The sequence below is a fragment of the Aristolochia californica genome, unplaced genomic scaffold (genome assembly GCF_029961685.1).
Source record: "Aristolochia californica isolate CCGP_79_NKW_82.1479 unplaced genomic scaffold, dmAriCali1.0.hap1 SCAF_4, whole genome shotgun sequence".
NCBI classification, from domain to species: Eukaryota; Viridiplantae; Streptophyta; class Magnoliopsida; order Piperales; family Aristolochiaceae; genus Aristolochia; species Aristolochia californica.
Window position 1 is genome coordinate 18,326,117 of NW_027182103.1, and position 18,053 is coordinate 18,344,169.

The following is an 18,053-nucleotide window of genomic DNA, read 5'->3' on the forward strand; positions in this document are numbered from 1 at the left end:
AATTTAATGTTATTTTCTTTAAAATTTTTGGATCCTTAGGTCATTTGCATCTTTAACATGTTTCAAGAATGTATATCCATTTATTTAAACATGTAGAAAAATCTCTTTAAAGTAAAGTATCGAGTTGATTGGGTTCATCAAGTGGAATTTTCCAAACTTGGATAGCAAACATTTTGTGTTCATTTGTGTTGAGTGAATAAATTTTATTTACTTTCATTTTTTTTATTGATTTAAATTCTTTCCATACATAAACTCTAAAATTTTCATTTTCTTGTGATCTATTTGCCTTTTAATTCTTTTTTTGTTTACGAGAGGATGGGAAAGTGAAAACTCAAGTTTATATATAACAAAAAAGTATACATCTAAAATGGATATGCACAATGCACAAATGTAGAGAGATAATTCCAAAAAGTGCTCACATTTTTTAGGGAGTGTAAACTCTTTTTAGTTTTTACATATCAAGTTCGGCAATCGTTGGGTAAAGGGGGTGGCGGGGGATTTTTAACTGATTTTTGACTCCAAATTCATATCTCATTTATTACAAAAATATAGCCCGTTACGCATGATAAATCACTTTAAGATCATCTATGATCGTCGGGTCAGCATTATGGAAATGGGTAAAATAATGGCTTGTTAGACTCGGGTAAATATCCCACCAAACGTTCACTTGAGAATTTAATGTTATTCTCTTTAAAATGTTTGGATCCTTAGGTCATTTGCATCTTTAACTTTTTTCAAGAATGCGTATCCATTTATCTAAACATGTGTAGAAAAATCTCTTTCTAAAAAAATACCGAGCTAAAAGGGTTGATCTAGTGGAATTTCCCAAACCTAGAAAGCAAAATTTTTGTGTTCATATGTGGTGAGTGAATAAATTTTATTTACAAACATTTTTTTATTGCTTTAAATATTTTGCATGCATAAACTCAAAAATTTAAATTTTGTTTCAATCTATTTGCCTTTTATCTCTTTTTTTGTTTACGAGATGATGGGAATGGATATGCACAATGCACAAAAGTAGAGAGAGATAATTCCAAAAAGTATTCATATTTTTTAGGGATTGTAAACTCTTTTTAGTTATTACTTTGGGAAAAGGGGCAGGCGGGGGATTTTTAATTGAGTGTTGACTCCAAATTCATATCTCATTCCTTACGAAAATAGTGCCTGTTACGCATGATTAATCACTTTAAAATCATCTAGGATCGTTAGGTCAGCTTTATGGAAATGGGTAAAATAATGGTTTGTTTGACTTGGGTAAATATCCCACCGCACGTTCACTTGAGAATTTAATGTTATTGTCTTGAAAACGTTCGGATCCATAGGTTATTTGCATCTTTAACATGTTTCAAGAATGCATATCCATTTATTTAAACATTTGTAGAAAAATCTCTTTCTAAAAAAATACCGAGCTAATAGGGTTCATCTAGTGGAATTTCCGAAACTTGGGTAGAAACATTTTGTGTTCATATGTGGTGATTGAATAAATTTTATTTACACACATTTTTTTATTGTTTTAAATTCCTTCCATGCATCAACTCTAAAATTTTCATTTTATTTCGATGTATTTTCCTTTTATATCTTTTTTTGTTTACGAGATGATGGGAAAGTGAAAACTCATGTTTATATTTAAGAAAAAAGTATACATCCAAACTGGATATGCACAATGCACAAATGTAGAGAGAGATAATTCCAAAAAGTGTTTATAATTTTTAGGGATTGTAAACTCTTTATAGTTTCTATATATCAAGTTCGGCAATCGTTGGGAAAAGGGGGAGGCGGTGGATTTTTAACTGTGTTGACTCCCAAATCATAACTCATTCCTTAAAAAAATATAGCCCGTGTCGCATGATAAATAACTTTAAAGTCATTTATGATCATACGGTCAGCTTTATGTAAATGAGTAAAATAGTCGCTTGTTTGACTCGGGTAAATATCCTACCGCACGTTCACTTGAGAATTTAATGTTATTCTCCTGAAAAGGTTCGGATCCATAGGTCATTTGCATCTTTAACATGTTTCAAGAATGCATATCCATTTATTTAAACATGTGTAGGAAAATCTCTTTCTAAAAAAGTACCAAGCTAATAGGGTTGATCTAGTGGAATTTCCCAAACTTGGATAGAAAAATTTTGTGTTCATATGTGGTGAGTGAATAAATTTTCTTTACACACATTTTTTAATTGTTTAAAATTCCTTCCATGCATAAACTCTAAAATTTTCATTTTGTTTCAATCTATTTGCCTTTTATATCTTTTTTTGTTTACGAGATGATGGGATATTGAAAACTCATGTTTATATTTAAGAAAAAAGTATACATCCAAACTGGATATGCACAATGCACAAATGTAGAGAGAGATAATTCCAAAAAGTGTTTATAATTTTTAGGGATTGTAAAGTCTTTTTAGTTTTTATATTTCAAGTTCGGCAATCGTTGGGAAAAGGGGGCGGCAGCGGATTTTTAACTGAGTGTTGACTCCCAATTCATAACTCATTCCTTAAAAAAATATAGCCCGTAACGCATGATAAATCACTTTAAAATCATCTATGATCGTTAGGTCAGCTTTTTGTAAATGAGTAAAATAATGGCTTGTTAGATGCGGGTAAATATCCCACCGCACGTTCACTTGAGAATTTAATGTTATTCTCTTTAAAAGGTTTGTATCCTTAGGTCATTTGCATCTTTAACATGTTTCAAGAATGTATATCCATTTATTTAAACATGTAGAAAAATCTCTTTCTAAAAAAGTATCAAGTTAATTGGGTTCATCAAGTGGAATTTTCCAAACTTGGATGGCAAACATTTTGTGTTCATTTGTGTTGAGTGAATAAATTTTATTTACTTTCATTTTTTTATTGATTTAAATTCTTTCCATACATAAACTCTAAAATTTTCATTTTGTTGTGATCCATTTGCCTTTTAATTCTTTTTTTGTTTACGAGAGGATGGGACAGTGAAAACTCAAGTTTATATTGAACAAAAAAGTATACATCTAAAATGGATATGCACAATGCACAAAGTATACAATTCACTTGAGAATTTAATGTTATTCTCTTGAAAAGGTTCGGATCCATAGGTCATTTGCATCTTTAACATGTTTCAAGAATGCATATCCATTTATTTAAACATGTGTAGGAAAATCTCTTTCTAAAAAAATTCCAAGCTAATAGGGTTGATCTAGTGGAATTTCCCAAACTTGGATAGAAAAATTTTGTGTTCATATGTGGTGAGTGAATAAATTTTCTTTACACACATTTTTTTATTGTTTAAAATTCCTTCCATGCATAAACTCTAAAATTTTCATTTTGTTTCGATCTATTTGCCTTTTATATCTTTTTTTGTTTACGAGATGATGGGATATTGAAAACTCATGTTTATATTTAAGAAAAAAGTATACATCCAAACTGGATATGCACAATGCACAAATGTAGAGAGAGATAATTCCAAAAAGTGTTTATAATTTTTGGGGACTGTACACTCTTTGTAGTTTTCATATATGAAGTTCAACAATCGTTGGGAAAAGGGGGAGGCGGGGGATTTTTAACTGAGTGTTGACTCCCAATCCATAACTCATTCCTTACTAAAATATAGCCCGTTACGCATGATAAATCACTTTAAAATCATCTATGATCTGTAGGTCAGCTTTATATAAATGGGTAAAATGATGGCTAGTTTGACTCGGGTAAATATACCACCACACGTTCACTTGGGAATTTAATGTTATTCTCTTTAAAAAGTTTGTATCCATAGGTCATTTGCATCTTTAACATGTTTCAAGAATGGATATCCATTTATTTAAACATGTGTAGAAAAATCTCTTTCTAAAAGAATACCAAGCTAATAGGGTTGATCTAGGGGAATTTCCAACAATTGGATAGCAAAATTTTGTGTTCATTTGTGGTGAGTGAATAAATTTTCCTTACTCACATTTTTTTATTGCTTTACATTCTTTCCAAGCATAAACTCTAAAATTTTCATTTTGTTTCGATCTATTTGCCTTTTATCTTTTTATTTGTTTACGAGAAGATGGGAAAGTGAAAACTCAAGTTTATATTTGAGAAAAAAGTATACATCTAAAATGGATATGCACAATGCACAAATGTAGAGAGAGATAATTCCAAAAAGTGTTCATATTTTTTAGGGATTGTAAACTCTTTTTAGGTTTTATATATCAAGTTCGTCAATCGTTGGGAAAAGGGGGAAGCGGGCGATTTGTAACTGAGTGTTAACTCCAAATCCATAACTCATTCCTTACAAAAATATAGCCCGTTACACATGATTAATCACTTTAAAATCATCTATGATCGTTAGGTCAGCTTTATTGAAATGGGTAAAATAATGGCTTGTTTGAGTCGAGTAAATATCCCACCACACGTTCACATGAAAATTTATTGTTATTCTCTTGAAAAGGTTTGGATCCATGGGTCATTTGCATCTTTAACATGTTTCAAGAATGCATATCTATTTATTTAAACACGTGTAGAAAAATCTCTTTCAAAAAAATACCGAACTAATAGGGTTGATCTAGTGGAATTTCCCAAACTTGGATAGAAAAATTTTGTGTTCATATGTGGTGAGTGAATAAATTTTATTTACACACATTTTTTTATTGCTTTAAATTCTTTCAATGTATAAACTCTAAAATTTTCATTTTGTTTCGATCTATTTGCCTTTTATCTCTTTTTTTGTTTACGAGATGACGGGAAAGTGAAAAATCAAGTTTATATTTAAGAAAAAAGTATACATCTAAAATGGATATGCACAATGCACAAATGTAGAGAGAGATAATTCCAAAAAGTGTTCATTTTTTTAGGGAGTTTAAACTCTTTTTAGTTTTTACATATATAGCTCGGCAATCATTGGGAAAAGGGGGAGGCAGGGGATTTTTAACTGAGTGTTGACTCCAAATTCATAACTCATTCCTTTCAAAACTATAGCCCGTTACACATATTAAATCACTTTAAAATTATCTATGATCGTTAGGTCAGCATTATGGAATCGGGTAAAATAATGGCTTGTTTGACTCGGGTAAATATCCCACTGAACGTTCACTTGAGAATTTATTGTTATTCTCTTTAAAAGGTTTGGATCCTTAGGTCATTTGCATCTTTAACATGTTTCAAGGATGCATATCCATTTATTTAAACTTGTGTAGAAAAATCTCTTTCTAAGAAAATACTGAGCTAAAAGGGTTGATCTAGTGGAATTTCCCAAACTTGGATAGCAAAATTTTTGTGTTCATTTGTGGTGAGTGAATAAATTTTATTTACTTACATTTTTTTATTGCTTTAAATTCTTTCCATACATAAACTCTAAAATTTTCATTTTGTTGTGATCTATTTGCCTTTTATCTTTTTTTTTTTTACGAGATGATGGGAAAGTGAAACTCAAATTTATATTTAAGAAAAAAGTATAACTCTCAATATTGATATGCACTATGCACAAATGTAGAGAGAGATGATTCCAAAAAGTGTTCGGTTTTGAATTAGAGATGTTAAAAATAATGATGAATTGACGTTGACTATAACCCCTAGCCTTCCACCTACGATCCAGAGAGAATCAATAGATTCTTTTTCGGGAGCGATTCATCCTTCCCGAACGCAGCATACAAGTCTCCATTGTACTACGCTCTCCAAGTGTGCTTGTTCCCCCCTTCTTCCTTACTATGGCAGGTCTATTTTGAATCATTTTGGCGGCATGGCTGAGTTCCAATTTGATTACTCAACTTAATTAGTAGTACCCCTAGAGTCCACTTCTTCTCGATTAGTATTACACAGAAGAAATCCATTCTAGACACTAATACAATTAGATCAGCTCTTCATAGACAAACTTGGGATTTGTGATCCCAGGTAAGATCGGTTCAGGATCATGGGATCCTTTTCTATCAAATAGGAAGGGCTGTTGCACAAAATGTACTTCTAAGTAATTGCCCCAAAGCGAGTTCACCGCCAACAGTAGCCACACCACCCGCTAAAATTTGTCCCTTTTTAATGCATTTACCCCGCGTAGCCTGAGGCGTCTCTTTTCGGGAGACGTTTGAGTTTCCCCGCATCCGTTCTCAAGTCCCTGATATCTTCTTTTTATAAAGCAAATCGTTAGAAACCCCCGCCCACATCACCATTCAATATTTCTTGACCCACGATTGGCCAAAAATTTTACTTCTATACTATTTCATTCCGAAGCTTTTCGGAATAAAAAAACCTGGTGGGGTCTTTGGAACGACAATTTGTATCTTCATTACATTAGCTAAAGCTTATTTGTTCTTGTTCATTCCTATCACAACAAGGTGGACTTTACCTAGGATGAGAATGGACCAACTATTAAATCTTGGATGGAAATTTCATATTTTTAGGGATTGTAAATTCTTTTTAGTTTTTACATATCAAGTTCGTCAATCGTTGGGAAAAGGGGGAGGCGGGGGATTTTTAACTGAGTGCTGACTCCAAATTCATAACTCATTCCTTACAAAAATATGGCCCGTTACGGATGATAAATCACTTTAAAATCATTTATGATCGTTAGGTCAGCTTTATGGAAATGGGTAAAATAATGGCTTGTTTGACTCGGGTAAATATCCCACCGAACGTTCACTTAAGAATTTAATGTTTTTCTCTTTAAAAGGTTTGGATCCATAGGTGATTTGCATCTTTAACATGTTTCAAGTATGCATATCCATTTTTTAAACATGTGTAGAAAAATCTCTTTCATATAAAATTCCGAACTATTAAGGTTGAACTAATGAAATTTTCCAAACTTGGATAACAAAAGTTTTGATTTCATTTGTGGTGTGTGAAAAAATTTTCTTTACTTACATTTATTTATTGCTTTAAATTCTTTCCCTACATCAACTCTAAATTTTTCATTTAGTTGTGATCTATTTTCCTTTTATCTCTTTTTTTAGTTTACGAGATGAATAGAAAGGGAAAACTCAACTTTTGATTTAAGAAAAAAGTTTACATATAAAATGGAAATGCACAATGCACAAATCTAGAGAGTGATAATTCCAAAAAGTGTCTGGAATTTTTAGGGATTGTAAACTCTTTTTATGTTTTATATATCAGGTTCTGCAATCGTCGGGAAAAGGGGAGGCGTGGGATTTGTAACTGAGTGTTGACTCCCAATCCATAAATCATTCCTTACAAAAAAAATGCCCGTTGCGTAACTTCAATCACTTGACAATCATCTATGAACGTTAGGTCAGATTTTTGTAAATGAACAAAATAATGGCTGGTTTGACTAGGGTAAATATCCGACCACACGTTCACTTGAGAATTTCATGTTATTCTCTTTACAAGGTTTTTATCCATCGGTCATTTGCATATTTAAGATGTTTCAAGCAAGCATATCCATTTTTTAAAACATGTGTAGAAAAATCTCTTTCTTATAAAATTCTGAGCTATTAGGGATGAACTATTGGAATTTACCAAACATGGATAACAAAAATTTTGTGTTCATTTGTGGTGTGTGAATAAATTTTATTTTCTTACATTTGTTTATTGCTTTGAATTCTTTCCATGCTTCAACTCTAAAATTTTCATTTTGTTCTGATCTATTTGCCGTTTATGTCTTTTTGTGTTTACGAGATAAAGGAAAAGTGAAAACTCATGTTTTGATTTTAGAAAAAAGTACACATCTAAAATGGAAATGCACAATGCAAAAATGTGGATAGAGATAATTCTAAAAAGTGCTTGTAACTTTTTGGGATTGTAAACTCTTTTAGTTTTTATATATCAGGTTCTGCAATTGTCGAGAAAAGGGGTAGGTGGGGGATTTTTATCTGAGGGTTGACTCACAATCCATTAGTCATTCCTTACAAAAATATAGCCCATTATGCATGAGAAATCACTTTACAATCATCTATGATCGTTAGCTCAACTTTTTTTAATTGGACAAAATAATGTCTTGTTTGACTTTGGTAAATATCCCACCGCACGTTCACTTGAGAATTTAATGTTATTATCTTTAAAAGGTTTGGATCCATAGGTCATTTGCATCTTTAACAAGTTTCAACCATGCATATCCATTTTTTAAAACATGTGTAGAAAAATCTCTTTCTTATAAAATTCCGAGCTATTAGGGTTGAGCTAGTAGAATTTTCCAAACTCTGATGACAAAACTTTATTGTTCATTTGTGATGTGTGAATAAATTTTGTTTACTTACGTTTTTTATTGTTGAATCCCAACTCATAAGTCAATCCTTACAAAAATATAGCCTGTTACGCATGACAAATCACTTTACAATCATCTATGATTGTTTGGTCAGCTTTTGGTAAATGGGCAAAACAATGGTTTGTTTGACTCGGGTAAATATCCCACCGCACGTTCACTTGAGAATTTAATGTTATTCTCTTTAAAAGGTTTAGATCAATAGGTCATTTACATCTTTAACATGTTTCAAGCATGCATATCCATTTTTTAAAACAAGTGTAGAAAACTCATTTTCCTATAAAATTCCGAGCTATTAGGGTTGAACTACTAGAATTTTCCAAACCGGGATAACAAAAATTTTGTGTTCCTTTGTGGTGTGTGAATAAATTTTCTTTACTTACATTTCTTTATTGCTTTATATTCTTTCCATTCATAAAATCTAAAATTTTCATTTCGATGTGATCTATTTGCCTTTTATATCTTTTTTTGTTTACAAGATGAAGGGAAAGTGAAAACTCAGGTTTTGATTTAAGAAAGAAGTACATATCTAAAACAGAAATACACAATCCACAAATGTAGAGAGAGAAAATTCCTAAAAATTTCTGTAATTTTTAGGGATTGCAAACTCTTTCTAGTTTATATATATCTAGTTCGGCAATCATTGGGAAAAGGGGGAGGCGGCGGATTTTTAACTGAGTGTTGATTCCCAATTCATAACTCATTCCTTACAAAAATATTGTCCGTTATGCATGATAAATCACTTTAAAATCATCTATGATTGTTAGGTCAGCTTTATGTAAAAGGGTAAAATGATGGCTTGTTTGACTCAGGTAAAAATCCCACCGCACGTTCACTTGAGAATTTAATGTTATTCTCTTTAAAAGGTTTAGATCCATAGGTCATTTGCATCTTTAACATGTTTCAAGAATGCATATCCATTTATTTAAACATGTGTAAAAAAATCTCTTTCTAAAAAAATACCAAGCTAATAGGGTTCATCTAGTGGAATTTCCCAAACTTGGACAGCAAAATTTTTTAGTTCATTGGTGGTGAATGAATAAATTTTATTTACTTACATTTTTTATTGTTTTAAATTCTTTCCATACATAAACTCTAAAATTTTCATTTTGTTGTGATCTATTTGCCTTTTATCTCGTTTTTTGTTTACGAGATGATGGGAAAGTGAAAACTCAAGTTTATATTTAAGAAAAAAATATACATCTAAAATGGATATGCACAATGCACAAATGTAGAGAGAGATAATTTCAAAAAGTGTTTATAATTTTTAAGGATTGTAAACTCTTTTTAGTTTTTATATATCAAGTTCGTCAATCGTGGGAAAGGGGGAGGCGGGGGATTTTTAATTGAGTGTTGACTCCCAATTCATAACTCATTCCATACAAAAAAAAGCCCGTTATGCATGATAAATCAATTAAAAATCATCTAGGATCGTTAGGTCAGCTTTATGTAAATGGGTAAAATAATGTCTTGTTTGACTCGGGTAAATATCCCACCGCACCTTTACTTGAAAATTTAATGTCATTCTCTTTAAAAGGTTTGGATCCATAGGTCATTTGAATCTTTAAGATGTTTCAAGAATGTATATCCATTTATTTAAAAATGTAGAAAAATCTCATTCTAAAAATGTATCGAGTTAATAGGGTTAATCAAGTGGAAATTGCCAAACTTGGATAGCAAAAATTTTGTGTTCATTTGTGTTCAGTGAATAAATTTTATTTACTTATATTTTTTTATTGTTTTAAATTCTTTCCATACATAAACTCTTAAATTTTCATTTTGTTGTGATATATTTTCCTTTTATCTCTTTTTCGTTTACGAGATGATGGGAAAGTAAAAATCAAGTTTATATTTAAGAAAAAAAGTATACATCTAAAATGGATATGCACAACGTACAAATGTAGAGAGAGATAATTCCAAAAAGTGTTTATAATTTTTAGGGATTGTAAACTTTTTTTAGCTTTTATATATCAAGTTCGGTAATCGTTGGGAAAAGGGGGAGGCGGGGGATTTTTAATTGAGTGTTGAATCCCAATTCATAACTCATTCCTTAAAAAAATATAGCCCGTAACGCATGATAAATCACTTTAAAATCATCTATGATCGTTAGGTCAGCTTTATTTAATTGAGTGAAATAATAGCTTGTTTGACTCGGGTAAATATCCCACCGCACGATCACTTGAGAATTTAATATTATTCTCTTTAAAAGGTTTGGATCCTTATGTCATTTGCATCATTAACATGTTTCCAGAATGTGTATCCATTTATTTAAATAAGTGTAGAAAAATCTCTTTCTAAAAATATCCCGAGCTAATAGGGTTGATCTAGTGGAATTTCCCAAACTTGGATAGCAAAATTTTGTGTTCATTTGTGGTGTGTGAATAAATTTTATTTACTCAAATTTTTTTATTGCTATAAATTCTTTCCATACATAAACTATAAAATTTTCATTTTGTTTCGATCTATTTGCCATTTATCTCTTTTTTTGTTTACGAGATGTTGGGAAAGTGAAAACTCAAGTTTATATTTAAGAAAAAAGTATACATCTAAAATGGATATGCACAATGCACAAATGTAGAGAGAGGTAGTTCCAAAAGTGTTCATAATTTTTAGGGATTGTAAACTCTTTTTAGTTTTTATATATCAAGTTCGGCAATCGTTGAGAAAAGGGGGAGGCGGGGGATTTTTAACTGAGTGTTGACTCCCAATTCATAACTCATTCCTTACAAAAATATAGCCCGTTACGCATGATAAATCACTTTATAATCATCTATGATCGTTAGGTTAGCTTGATGTAAATGAGTAAAATAATGGCCAGTTTGACTTGGGCAAATATCCCACCGCACGTTCACTTGAGAATTTAATGTTTTTCTTTTTAAAAGGTTTGGATCCTTAGGTCATTTGCATCTTTAACTTGTTTCAAGAATGTGTATACATATATTTAAACATGTGTAGAAAAATCTCTATCTAAACAATTACCGAGGTAATAGGGTTGATCTAGTGGAATTTCCCAAACTTGGATAGCAAAATTTTTGTGTTCATTTGTGGTGAATGAATAAATTTTATTTACTTATGTTTTTTTATTGATTTAAATTCTTTCCGTACATAAACTATAAAATATTTATGTTGTTTCGATCTATTTGCCTTTTATCTCTTTTTTTGTTTACGAGATGAAGGGAAAGTGAAAACTCTAGTGAATATTTAAGAAAAAAGTGTACATCTAAAATGGATATGCACAATGCGCAAATGTAGAGAGAGATAGTTCCTAAAAGTGTTCATAATTTTTTAGGGATTGTAAACTATTTTTAGTTTTTATATATCATGTTCGGCAATCGTTGGGAAAAGAGGGAGGCGGGGGATTTTTAACTGAGCGTTGACTCCCAATTTATAACTTATTCCTCACAAAAATATAGCCCGTGACGCATGGCAAATCACTTTAAAATCATCTATGATCGTTAGGTCAGCTTTATGTAAATGAGTAAAATAATGGCTTGTCTGACTCGGGTAAATATCCCACTGCAAGTTCACATGTGAATTTAATGTTATTTTCTTTAAAATGTTTGGATCCTTAGGTCATTTGCATCTTTAACATGTTTCAAGAATGCGTATCAATTTATTTAAACATGTGTAGAAAAATCACTATCTAAAAAAATACCGAGCTTTTAGGGTTGATCTAGTGGAATTTCCTAAACATAGATACCAAAATTTTGTGTTCATTTGTTGTGAGTGAATAAATTTTATTTACTCACATTTTTGTGTTGCTTTAAATTCTTTCCCTACATAAACTCTAAAATTTTTATTTTGTTTCGATTTATTTGCCTTTTATCTCTTTTTTTGTTTACGAGATGAGGGGAAAGTGAAACTCAAGTTTATATTTTAGACAAAGTATCTATCTAAAATGGATATACACAATGCGCAAATCTTGAGAGAGATAATTCCAAAAATAGTTTGTAATTTTGGGGATTGTCAACTTTTTTTAGTTTTTATATATCATGTTCGGCTACCGTTGGGAAAAGGGGGAGGTGGGGGATTTTTAACTGAGCGTTGACTCCCAATTCACAACTCATTCCCTTCAAAAATTTGTCACGTAACGCATGATAAATCACTTTAAAATCATCTATGATTGTTAGGTCAGCTTTATGTAAAAGAGTAAAATAATGGCTTGTTTGACTCGGGTAATTATCCCACCGCACGTTCACTTGTGAATTTAATGTTATTCTCTTTAAAAGTTTTGGATCTTTAGGTCATTTGCATCTTTGACATTTTTCAAGATTGCGTATCAATTTATTTAAACATGTGTAGAAAAATCACTATCTAAAAAAATACTGAGCTATTAGGGTTGATCTAGTGGAATTACCCAAACATGGATACCAAAGTTTTGTGTTCATTTGTGGTGAGTGAATAAATTTTATTTACTCAAATTTTTTTGTAACTTGAAATTCTTTCCCAACATAAACACTAAATTTTTCATTTTGTTTCGATCTATTTGCCTTTTATCTCTTTTTATGTTTACGAGATGATGGGAAAGTGAAAACTCAAGTTTATATTCAAGAAAAAAGTATAGCTCTAAAATGGATATGCACAATCCACAAATGTAGAGAGAGATAATTCCATAAAGTGTTTATAATTTTTAGGGAGTGTAAACTCTTTTTAGTTTTTATATATCATGTTCGGCAATCGTTGGGAAAAGGGGGAGGCGGGGGATTTTTAACTGAGCGTTGACTCCCAATTTATAACTTATTCCTTAAAAAAATATAGCCCGTGACGCATGGTAAATCACTTTAAAATCATCTATGATCGTTAGGTCAGCTTTATGTAAATGAGTAAAATAATGGCTTGTCTGACTCGGGTAAATATCCCACCGCATGTTCACATGTGAATTTAATGTTATTTTCTTTAAAATGTTTGGATCCATTGCTATTTCCATCTTTAACATGTTTCAAGAATTCATATCCATTTATTTAAACATGTGTAGAAAAATCTCTTTCTAAAACAATACCGAGCTAATAGGGTTGATCTAGTGAAATTTCCAAAACTTGGATAGAAACATTTTTGTGTTCATTTGTGGTGAGTGAATAAATTTTATTTACTTACATTATTTTTTGCTTTAAATTCTTTCGATACATAAACTCTAAAATTTTCATTTTGTTGTCACCTATTTGCCTTTTATATCTTTTTTTGTTTACGAGATGATGGGAAAGTGAAAACTGATGTTTATACTTAAGAAAAAAGTATACATCCAAAATGGATATGCACAATGCAATAATGTAGAGAGAGATAATTCCAAAAAGTGTTTATAATTTTTAGGGATTGTAAACTCTTTATAGTTTCTATATATCAAGTTCGGCAATCGTTGGGAAAAGGGGGAGGCGGGGGATTTTTAACTGAGTGTTGACTCCAAATTCATAACTCATTCCTTACAAAAATGTAGCCCATGACGCAAGATAAATCACTTTAAAATCATCTATGATTTTAAGGTCAGCTTTAAGTAAATGAGTAAAATAATGGCTTGTTTAACTCGGGTAAATATCCCACCGCACGTTCACTTGAGAATTTAATGTTATTCTCTTTAAAAGGTTTGGATCCTTAGGCATTTGCATCTTTAACATGTTTCAAGAATGCGTATCCATTTAATTAAACATGTGTTGAAAAATCACTTTCTAAAAAAATACCGAGCTAATAGGGTTGATCTAGAGGAATTTCCCAAACTTGGATAGAAAAATTTTTGTGTTCATTTGTGGTGAGTGAATGAATTTTATTTACTTACATTTTTTTGTTGCTTGAAATTCTTTCCATACTTAAACTCTAAAATTTTCATTTTGTTGTGATCTATTTGCCTTTTATCTCTTTTTTAATTTTCGAGACGATGGGAAAGTGAAACTCATGTTTATATTTGAGAAAAAAGTTTACTTCTAAAATTGATATGCACAATGCACAAATGTTGAGAGAGATAATTCCAGAAAGTGTTTATAATTTTTAGGGATTGTAAACTCTTTTTAGTTTTTCTATATCATGTTCGGCAATCGTTGGGAAAAGGGGGAAGTGGGGGATTTTTAATTGAGCGTTGACTCCCAATTCATAACTCATTCCTTACAAAAATATAGCCCGTGACGCATGCTAAATCACTTCAAAATCATCTATGATCGTTAGGTCAGCTTTATGTAAATGAGTAAAATAATGGCCTGTTTGACTCGGGTATATATCCCACCGCACGTTCACTTATGAATTTATTGTTATTCTCTTTAAAAGGTTTGGATCCTTAGGTCATTTGCATCATTGACATGTTTCACGTATGCGTATCAAATTATTTAAACATGTGAAGAAAAATCACTATCTATAACAATACCGAGCTATTAGGGTTGATCTAGTGGAATTTCCCAAACATGGATACCAAAAATTTGGATTCATTTGTGGTGAGTGAATAAATTTTATTTACTCACATTTTTTTGTTGCTTTAAATTCTTTTCCTACATAAACTCTAAAATTTTCATTTTGTTTTGATCTATTTGCCTTTTATCTCTTTTTTGTTTACAAGAAGATGGGAAAATGAAAAATAAAGTTTTATTTAAGAAAAAAGTATAGATCTAAAATGGATATGCACAATGCACAAGTGTAGAAGGAGATAATTCCAAAAATTGTTCATAATTTTTAGGGATTTTAAACACTTTTTAGTTTTTATATATCAAGTTCGGCAATCGTTGGGAAAAGGGGGAGGCGGGGGATTTTAACTGAGTGTTGAATCCCTATTCATACCTCATTCCTTCAAAAAATATAGCTCGTTACGCATGATAAATAACTTTAAAATCATCTATGATCGTTAGGTCAGCTTTATAGAAATGGGTAAAATAATGACTTGTTTGACTCTGGTAAATATCCCACCCCACGTTCACTTGAGAATTTAATGTTATTCTCTTTAAAAGGTTTGGATCCATTGCTATTTCCATCTTTAACATGTTTCAAGAATGCATATCCATTTATTTAAACATTTGTAGGAAAATCTCTTTCTAAAACAATACCGAGCTAATGGGGTTGATCTAGTGGAATTTCCAAAAATTGGATAGAAAAATTTTTGTGTTCATCTTTGGTAAGTGGATAAATTTTATTTACTTACATTTTCTTTTTTCTTTAAATTTTTTCCATACATAAACTCTAAAATTTTCATTTTGTTGTCATCTATTTGCCTTCTATATCTTTTTTTGTTTACGAGATGATGGGAAAGTGAAAACTCATGTTTCTACTTAAGAAAAAAGTATACATCCAAAATGGATATGCACAATGCACTAATGTAGAGAGAGATAATTCCAAAAAGTGTTTATAATTTTTAGGGATTGTAAACTCTTTATAGTTTCTATATATCAAGTTCGGCAATCGTTGGGAAAAGGGGGAGGCGGGGGATTTTTAACTGAGTGTTGACTCCAAATTCATAACTCATTCCTTACAAAAATATAGCCCGTGACGCAAGATAAATCACTTTAAAATCATCTATGATCGTAAGGTCAGCTTTAAATAAAGGAGTAAAATAATGGCTTGTTTGATTCGGGTAAATATCCCACCGCACGTTAACTTGAGAATTTAATGTTATTCTCTTTAAAAGGTTTGGATCCTTAGGTCATTTGCATCTTTAACATGTTTCAAGAATGCGTATCCATTTAATTAAACATGTGTTGAAAAATCACTTTCTAAAAAAATACCGAGCTAATAGGGTTGATCTAGAGGAATTTCCCTAACTTGGATAGAAAAATTTTTGTGTTCATTTGTGGTGAGTGAATGAATTTTATTTACTTACATTTTTTTATTGCTTGAAATTCTTTCCATACTTAAACTCTAAAATTTTCATTTTGTTGTGATCTATTTGCCTTTTATCTCTTTTTTATTTTTCGAGACGATGGGAAAGTGAAACTCAAGTTTTTATTTTAGAAAATAGTTTACATCTAAAACGGATATGCACAATGCGCAAATGTTGAGAGAGATAATTCCAGAAAGTGTTTATAATTTTTAGGGATTGTAAACTCTTTTTAGTTTTTCTATATCATGTTCGGCAATCGTTGGGAAAAGGGGGAAGTGGGGATTTTTAATTGAGCGTTGACTCCCAATTCATAACTCATTCCTTACAAAAATATAGCCTGTGACGCATGCTAAATCACTTCAAAATCATCTATGATCATTAGGTCAGCTTTATGTAAATGAGTAAAATAATGGGTTGTTTGACTCGGGTAAATATCCAACCGCACGTTCACTTGTGAATTTAATGTTATTCTCTTTAAAAGGTTTGGATCCTTAGGTCATTTGCATCATTGACATGTTTCAAGAATGCGTATCAATTTATTTAAACATGTGAAGAAAAATCACTATCTAAAAAAATACCGAGCTATTAGGGTTGATCTACTGGAATTTCCCAAACATGGATACCAAAATTTTAGGTTCATTTGTGGTGAGTGAATACATTTTATTTACTCAAATTTCTTTGTAACTTGAAATTCTTTCCCTACATAAACACTAAATTTTTCATTTTGTTTCGATCTATTTGCCTTTTATCTCTTTTATTGTTTACGAGATGATGGCAAAGTGAAACCTCAAGTTTATATTTAAGAAAAAAGTGTACATCCAAAATGGATATGCACAATGCACAAATGTAGAGAGAGATAATTCCAAAAGTGTTTATAATTTTTAGGGATTGGAAACTCTTTATAGTTTCTATAGATCAAGTTCAGCAATCGTTGGAAAAAGGGGAGGCGGGGTATTTTTAATGTAGTGTTGACTCCCAATTGATAACTCATTCCTTACAAAAATAATGCCTGTGACACATGATAAATCACTTTAAAATCATCTATGATCGTAAGGTCTGCTTAATGTAAATGACTAAAATAATGGCTTGTTTGACTCGGGTAAATATCCCACCGCACGTTCACTTGAGAATTTAATGTTATTCTCTTTAAAAGGTTTGGATCCTTAGGTCATTTGCATCTTTAACATGTTTCAAGAATGCGTATCCGTTTATTTAAACATGTGTTGAATAATCACTTTCAAAAAACATACCGAGCTAATAGTGTAGATCTAGTGGAATTTCCCAAACTTGGATAGAAAATTTTTTGTGTTCATTTGTGGTGAGTGAATGAATTTTATTTACTTACATTTTTTTATTGCTTGAAATTCTTTCCATACTTAAACTCTAAAATTTTCATTTTGTTGTGATCTATTTGCCTTTTATCTCTTTTTTATTTTTTGAGACGATGGGAAAGTGAAACTCAAGTTTTTATTTTAGAAAATAGTTTACATCTAAAACGGATATGCACAATGGGCAAATGTTGAGAGAGATAATTCCAAAAAGTGTTTATAATTTTTAGGGATTGTAAACTCTTTTTAGTTTTTCTATATAATGTTCGGCAATCGTTGGGAAAAGGGGGAAGTGGGGATTTTTAATTGAGCGTTGACTCCCAATTCATAACTCATTCCTTACAAAAATATAGCCTGTGACGCATGCTAAATCACTTCAAAATCATCTATGATCATTAGGTCAGTTTTATGTAAATGAGTAAAATAATGGGTTGTTTGACTCGGGTAAATATCCAACCGCACGTTCACTTGTGAATTTAATGTTATTCTCTTTAAAAGGTTTGGATCCTTAGGTCATTTGCATCATTGACATGTTTCAAGAATGCGTATCAATTTATTTAAACATGTGAAGAAAAATCACTATCTAAAAAAATACCGAGCTATTAGGGTTGATCTACTGGAATTTCCCAAACATGGATACCAAAATTTTAGGTTCATTTGTGTGAGTGAATAAATTTTATTTTCTCAAATTTCTTTGTAACTTGAAATTCTTTCCCTACATAAACACTAAATTTTTCATTTTGTTTTGATCTATTTGCCTTTTATCTCTTTTATT